The sequence below is a fragment of the Lycium barbarum genome, chromosome 5 (genome assembly GCF_019175385.1).
Source record: "Lycium barbarum isolate Lr01 chromosome 5, ASM1917538v2, whole genome shotgun sequence".
Lineage (NCBI taxonomy): Eukaryota > Viridiplantae > Streptophyta > Magnoliopsida > Solanales > Solanaceae > Lycium > Lycium barbarum.
The window spans coordinates 74,715,617-74,723,908 of record NC_083341.1 but is presented as its reverse complement, the minus strand read 5'-3'; positions in this window follow the sequence as shown (position 1 = coordinate 74,723,908).

The window sequence follows — 8,292 nt, the reverse complement described above, 5'->3', positions numbered from 1 at the left end:
CTTCCTCTATCTCTTCCTCATTTGGTTGTTGGATGTTTGGACGGTTTTGGGGTGGCATTGGTGCATTTGGGTGGGGGTCATTTAGGGGTAGGTCATTTGGAGCTTGATCTTGTTGGAGTGGGTTGTTCCGTTGACCTATGGGAATGTTGTTTGGTGGGGTGAGAGTCGTGTTTTGGGGAGTGGGGTTATATAGATGATGGAAGGTGCCGGGTGACACTGTAGGTGAAGTGCTTCGAGTAGCTCCACTTGTGCCACCTTGGTATTGCACTTGAGGCGAATATGAGACCTCCCTACTACCTCCTTCAATTGCTTCCACCCTACTTCCCAAGTTTTCCATTCGACCACCCATGTTTTCCATTCGACCACCCATACCATCCACTTTATCGTTCAAGGCTTGTAAGGCTCTCATTACATCAGCTAGTGTGAGTTCCCCGGTGGGAACTCGAGTTTCATCCTCCGTAGCCATGGTACCTATTAAGACACTCAACAAAGCAAGCAAACACGTTAGATTAGTAAAATCAACTCACAATCGCTCAAGTATGCGCACCTTTGATTGCCTCACAAATTGCTTCCGCCAAAGATTGTGTGCTTGTTAATGTTGACTAGTCACAAGGGTTCAAATTCTACTCTTGGTCGGAATAGATTCTTGTTATCAAAAAGAACGAGGACGACTCAATAAAACAAACGCACTTGAGCCAAGAAATGACAACGAAGTAAAAAAAAAAAAAAAAAAAAGCACGAAAGAATTGGCACGAACAAAATGCGGACACAAGAACTAGCAAACACAAGTAGGAACAACTACTAAATGGCTACTAGTTGAGAGACACTAGAAAATGGAATGCAAAAATCGGGAAAATAACTAAAATTTCGGGCCCGGGTAGGTGATAACTTGAAAACACGACCGGGAAGCCCCAATTGATCCAAGGTATCAATTTGAAATAATGAATTTTTTTAAATTTCTATACTCTTTTTTTTTTTTTTTTTTTTTTTTTTTTTTTTGTTCCCTACCAAAGGATTAGGGACACAATATCATCAACTAAGGATCAAGAAATTTTTGTTTTGAGAATTGAAATCAAAGAGAATTAAAGTTGGAAAAAAAAAAAAACCTGAAATGCGCCATATGCGACAGCTGTGCATCACATGCGACTCGCATGTGAAACATGCGACGGCGATGTGCGGTTCGCAGATGATGCAACCAAGGTATCAACTCTCTGTCACAAGATGCGACACCATGTGCGACTCGCATGTGCTACATGCGATGGTGAGATGCGTCTCGCATATGAGGCAGCCAAATTTCAACTTTCTGTCACAAGATGCGACATAACCTGCGACTCGCAGGTTCAACATGCGATTCGCATGTTGTGTCGCATGTGGGTCAACTCGATTTTTTTTTTTTTTTTTTTTTTTTTTTTTTCGCAAAAATCAGAAATATTTGACAACTTTTGGATCAAATGGCCCTTTGGAGAGCCTTCTTCCTTATGAAGATTTGAAGGTCTTCAAGAACACAAGAACACTTCAAAAATTCAACTACCCTCAAATCAACTCCTAATTGGCTCAAATTTCGGATTTAAGTTCTCTTTAATGTAGAGAACAAAGCCCAATAGGTTTCAACCTTCAACTTCACCTTCTTCAACAAGACCCACTTTCAAGTTCTTGAAGCTTTGAAGCTCAACAATGGTGGAACACAAACCCTAACTCCAAATTGACTTGAAATGGAAGATTTAGACTCTAGAAACACTAGGAAACTCTAATCTAACACTAGATTCAACAAAATCAACAAGAAAATTCGATTTTGTTTTTTTTTTTTTTTTTAAATTTCGGATTTTTTTTTTTTTTTTTTTGTTGAATCAAAACCCAAGATTAGATTTGGTAGAACAAATCTAAACTAAGCTCTGATACCAATTGATACAATATTCCATACGAAAATGAAGAAAAAGGACAAGAAACATAAAGGATAGATAATTTGACACAACTAAAGACCCAAATTAGCAACCAAAGTTCTTGAATTAACTTGACCTCTAATTTAGGAACTAAAGAGCACCAAACTCTTAGGATGACCAATAGGGATTTGATACCCTAATAACCAATCCTCTCACAAGATTCACAATCTCTAGCTTAGCAAGCTCTCAACACTCAAAAGAGTTCACAATTTCAAGACATCAATATTCAACATAGACTAAGTCTTCCAAATGAAATAGACTACTACTTATACTAAGGTTCAAAAGAAGACAACTACACTATTACACTTTTACCCTTAATGAAGTAAGGGCCTTGTTTGGGTGTCTTCTTTTGGGAACAAAACTTGAATTTGCAAATCTTCAAGTAATAGTCACATTGAAAGTATGACCATCTTCCAACCTCTTCTCCAAACCATCCTCCCATGCTATCATGAACACTTGCAATCCCCGGGAAGGTGTTAGAGTGTATTCAAGTATGTCCCTCCTCATGAACAATGCTTGCATAGCTTGAAGTTCCCTCGCTTGGCTCCTTGTAAAAGGTCTTGATGCCATTCGAGTTGTATCAGGTGTGATATAACAAAGATGGATGCTTGCCACTTATTACTTGGAAGACCATGGGTGTATGAAAGGTGTGCTAACTATGATGAATATCGTAATACCTATTCTTTTACAAAGGATGGACAGAAAATTAAGTTGGTTCCCTTGACTCCAGAAGATGTTGCTAAAAACTCCAAGTATGTTGATGATTCTTTTGTGACCAAATTACAAATCATTGGTCCCATAAATATGGAACAGAAAACGGAGGAGAAGAATGAATTGGATCCACAAGTTGAGGATTTACCTCCAAAGTTTGATGAGGATCCATTGGAGCATCCAGCTATTTGTGAGATTGAGTTTCCACAAAGGGATTTAAAAAAGAATACATATTTTGTTTCTTACTCCACACCAACCAAAGTAACGGATTGCATAGGACCAATAGTCTATGAAGATTTGGAAGAGAAAGAGAATAAGTTGCTGGAAAAGGAGTTTATGAATGAGAGTTTAATTTATTATCTAATTCGAACAAGATTTATTCCTCAAAAGGTTGAATCTATGCAAGAAAGTGTAGATTTAATATCTCTCAATTTCATTGAGGTTAATGGCTATAATCATGTCAAATATGAGAGCATCAAAATCATCAAGGAGCTCATAAGAAGACATGATTTATTCTCTAACCCTGATCCAAAGGTTCATGAATTTGATTTATTTAAAGGTTTTTGTGGCACTAACTCAGATTTTGCATGCAAATACCACATCGACACGGAAGTGTTCAAGATTTATGAAGATCAAAAGGAAATAAGTTATGATCATGGTTTACACATTGAAGATCAGTTTAAGATGATATGTTTGAGAAATCATGGTATAAAGTTACCACTAAGAAAGTGGGATTTAGTTCGGCCATATGCAAAGTTTTCTTTGAACATGATGAAGCTCTATGAAAAGTTAGAAAAATGCAACTTAGAGCCTGGTAAGTATGGGTTGTTCCCAATTTTTTTTTTTTGGCTAATCTTTCACCGTTTATGGAGCCTTTAGACTCGAGGACGAGTCTTTCTCAACAAGGGGAGAATGATGAAAGATGAAGAAGATCAAGAAATCCAAGAAAATCAAGAAACACAAGATTGAAATTCAAGAAAAAGAAAAGTCCAAGAAGCTCAAGTTTGAAGATTATTTCCCATTCTTGTTTCTTGAATCCTTTTCTAAATAGGTTTCTTGTTTCTTGATTTATATTATAGTAGGATTTAATTTCATATCGTTAGTAGGATCGTTATCCTAGTTCTAGTAGGATTCTAGTTTTTTTTATTCTTTTCCTTGTAGAATAGGGATTTTATTTTCCTTGTTTTTAGTTATTTCCTTTCTAGAGTAGAATATGGATTTGTAGTCATAAAAGAAGAGAACCTAGGCCTATATAAAGGGTTCTCATGACTTGTAAATATACTATTCACGTTTTGAGCAGAAACCTAAATTTTGCAATAGAGTTATTTTCTCTATTTGGTGTTCTTTATCCTTGTTTTTGGTTCCAAGCAAGGTGGTGATAGTCTTTATCTTGTTTTCAATAGCGTGTGGTGTTTCTTTATCACGTAAGTTGATTTCAAGTGGTGACTTAGGAACTTTATTTGTTCTTGATCATTCAAGAACGCGTTTCTTGATTAAAATTCGTTCTAGTTCATATCCAGAACCCTAATTTTCTTTCCATCATTACGCCTTTAATACTTACTTGATTTAAACGATTCAATAGTTATTTTTATAGTTCAGATTGTCATCTTTCACATAGCTTTTGAATCACTTTAATCCAACGCCTATAACTTGAGATACGCCCGTTTCTTGAATTTGCCCATCAAATCGCTTCAAGAACAAGATCCTGGTCGATTGGTTCTTTGTTAACTCGAAGAATCACATCAATTTGGTATCAGAGCACAGTTGAAGAGTAGGATGAGTATGCAACCAAGAGGAGGACGTTTGGTTCAAGAAGATGAAAAACTATGGAAAAAGGAATCTCTTTTCCGCACTAGATGTACCTCCCATGATAAGGTATGTTCAGTAATCATTGATAAAGGAAGTCATGTTAATGTTGTTTCTGAAGAGATGGTTTCTAAACTTGGCTTGTTAACAAAAATTCATCCATATCCTTATAGCATCAAATTTGAGAATGATGATGGTGGTTTAGAGGTAACTCATCAATGCCTAGTTTCTTTTTCTATTGGCAAAATATATAATGATCTTGTTTGGTGTGATATAACAAAGATGGATGCTTGCCACTTATTACTTGGAAGACCATGGGTGTATGAAAGGTGTGCTAACTATGATGAATATCGTTAATACCTATTCTTTTACAAAGGATGGACAGAAAATTAAGTTGGTTCCCTTGACTCCAGAAGATGTTGCTAAAAACTCCAAGTATGTTGATGATTCTTTTGTGACCAAATTACAAATCATTGGTCCCATAAATATGGAACAGAAAACGGAGGAGAAGAATGAATTGGATCCACAAGTTGAGGATTTACCTCCAAAGTTTGATGAGGATCCATTGGAGCATCCAGCTATTTGTGAGATTGAGTTTCCACAAAGGGATTTAAAAAAGAATACAGATTTTGTTTCTTACTCCACACCAACCAAAGTAACGGATTGCATAGGACCAATAGTCTATGAAGATTTGGAAGAGAAAGAGAATAAGTTGCTGGAAAAGGAGTTTATGAATGAGAGTTTAATTTATTATCTAATTCGAACAAGATTTATTCCTCAAAAGGTTGAATCTATGCAAGAAAGTGTAGATTTAATATCTCTCAATTTCATTGAGGTTAATGGCTATAATCATGTCAAATATGAGAGCATCAAAATCATCAAGGAGCTCATAAGAAGACATGATTTATTCTCTAACCCTGATCCAAAGGTTCATGAATTTGATTTATTTAAAGGTTTTTGTGGCACTAACTCATATTTTGCATGCAAATACCACATCGACACGGAAGTGTTCAAGATTTATGAAGATCAAAAGGAAATAAGTTATGATCATGGTTTACACATTGAAGATCAGTTTAAGATGATATGTTTGAGAAATCATGGTATAAAGTTACCACTAAGAAAGTGGGATTTAGTTCGGCCATATGCAAAGTTTTCTTTGAACATGATGAAGCTCTATGAAAAGTTAGAAAAATGCAACTTAGAGCCTGGTAAGTATGGGTTGTTCCCAATTTTTTTTTTTTGGCTAATCTTTCACCGTTTATGGAGCCTTTAGACTCGAGGACGAGTCTTTCTCAACAAGGGGAGAATGATGAAAGATGAAGAAGATCAAGAAATCCAAGAAAATCAAGAAACACAAGATTGAAATTCAAGAAAAAGAAAAGTCCAAGAAGCTCAAGTTTGAAGATTATTTCCCATTCTTGTTTCTTGAATCCTTTTCTAAATAGGTTTCTTGTTTCTTGATTTATATTATAGTAGGATTTAATTTCATATCGTTAGTAGGATCGTTATCCTAGTTCTAGTAGGATTCTAGTTTTTTTTATTCTTTTCCTTGTAGAATAGGGATTTTATTTTCCTTGTTTTTAGTTATTTCCTTTCTAGAGTAGAATATGGATTTGTAGTCATAAAAGAAGAGAACCTAGGCCTATATAAAGGGTTCTCATGACTTGTAAATATACTATTCACGTTTTGAGCAGAAACCTAAATTTTGCAATAGAGTTATTTTCTCTATTTGGTGTTCTTTATCCTTGTTTTTGGTTCCAAGCAAGGTGGTGATAGTCTTTATCTTGTTTTCAATAGCGTGTGGTGTTTCTTTATCACGTAAGTTGATTTCAAGTGGTGACTTAGGAACTTTATTTGTTCTTGATCATTCAAGAACGCGTTTCTTGATTAAAATTCGTTCTAGTTCATATCCAGAACCCTAATTTTCTTTCCATCATTACGCCTTTAATACTTACTTGATTTAAACGATTCAATAGTTATTTTTATAGTTCAGATTGTCATCTTTCACATAGCTTTTGAATCACTTTAATCCAACGCCTATAACTTGAGATACGCCCGTTTCTTGAATTTGCCCATCAAATCGCTTCAAGAACAAGATCCTGGTCGATTGGTTCTTTGTTAACTCGAAGAATCACATCAATTTGGTATCAGAGCACAGTTGAAGAGTAGGATGAGTATGCAACCAAGAGGAGGACGTTTGGTTCAAGAAGATGAAAAACTATGGAAAAAGGAATCTCTTTTCCGCACTAGATGTACCTCCCATGATAAGGTATGTTCAGTAATCATTGATAAAGGAAGTCATGTTAATGTTGTTTCTGAAGAGATGGTTTCTAAACTTGGCTTGTTAACAAAAATTCATCCATATCCTTATAGCATCAAATTTGAGAATGATGATGGTGGTTTAGAGGTAACTCATCAATGCCTAGTTTCTTTTTCTATTGGCAAAATATATAATGATCTTGTTTGGTGTGATATAACAAAGATGGATGCTTGCCACTTATTACTTGGAAGACCATGGGTGTATGAAAGGTGTGCTAACTATGATGAATATCGTTAATACCTATTCTTTTACAAAGGATGGACAGAAAATTAAGTTGGTTCCCTTGACTCCAGAAGATGTTGCTAAAAACTCCAAGTATGTTGATGATTCTTTTGTGACCAAATTACAAATCATTGGTCCCATAAATATGGAACAGAAAACGGAGGAGAAGAATGAATTGGATCCACAAGTTGAGGATTTACCTCCAAAGTTTGATGAGGATCCATTGGAGCATCCAGCTATTTGTGAGATTGAGTTTCCACAAAGGGATTTAAAAAAGAATACAGATTTTGTTTCTTACTCCACACCAACCAAAGTAACGGATTGCATAGGACCAATAGTCTATGAAGATTTGGAAGAGAAAGAGAATAAGTTGCTGGAAAAGGAGTTTATGAATGAGAGTTTAATTTATTATCTAATTCGAACAAGATTTATTCCTCAAAAGGTTGAATCTATGCAAGAAAGTGTAGATTTAATATCTCTCAATTTCATTGAGGTTAATGGCTATAATCATGTCAAATATGAGAGCATCAAAATCATCAAGGAGCTCATAAGAAGACATGATTTATTCTCTAACCCTGATCCAAAGGTTCATGAATTTGATTTATTTAAAGGTTTTTGTGGCACTAACTCAGATTTTGCATGCAAATACCACATCGACACGGAAGTGTTCAAGATTTATGAAGATCAAAAGGAAATAAGTTATGATCATGGTTTACACATTGAAGATCAGTTTAAGATGATATGTTTGAGAAATCATGGTATAAAGTTACCACTAAGAAAGTGGGATTTAGTTCGGCCATATGCAAAGTTTTCTTTGAACATGATGAAGCTCTATGAAAAGTTAGAAAAATGCAACTTAGAGCCTGGTAAGTATGGGTTGTTCCCAATTTTTTTTTTTTGGCTAATCTTTCACCGTTTATGGAGCCTTTAGACTCGAGGACGAGTCTTTCTCAACAAGGGGAGAATGATGAAAGATGAAGAAGATCAAGAAATCCAAGAAAATCAAGAAACACAAGATTGAAATTCAAGAAAAAGAAAAGTCCAAGAAGCTCAAGTTTGAAGATTATTTCCCATTCTTGTTTCTTGAATCCTTTTCTAAATAGGTTTCTTGTTTCTTGATTTATATTATAGTAGGATTTAATTTCATATCGTTAGTAGGATCGTTATCCTAGTTCTAGTAGGATTCTAGTTTTTTTTATTCTTTTCCTTGTAGAATAGGGATTTTATTTTCCTTGTTTTTAGTTATTTCCTTTCTAGAGTAGAATATGGATTTGTAGTCATAAAAGAAGAGAA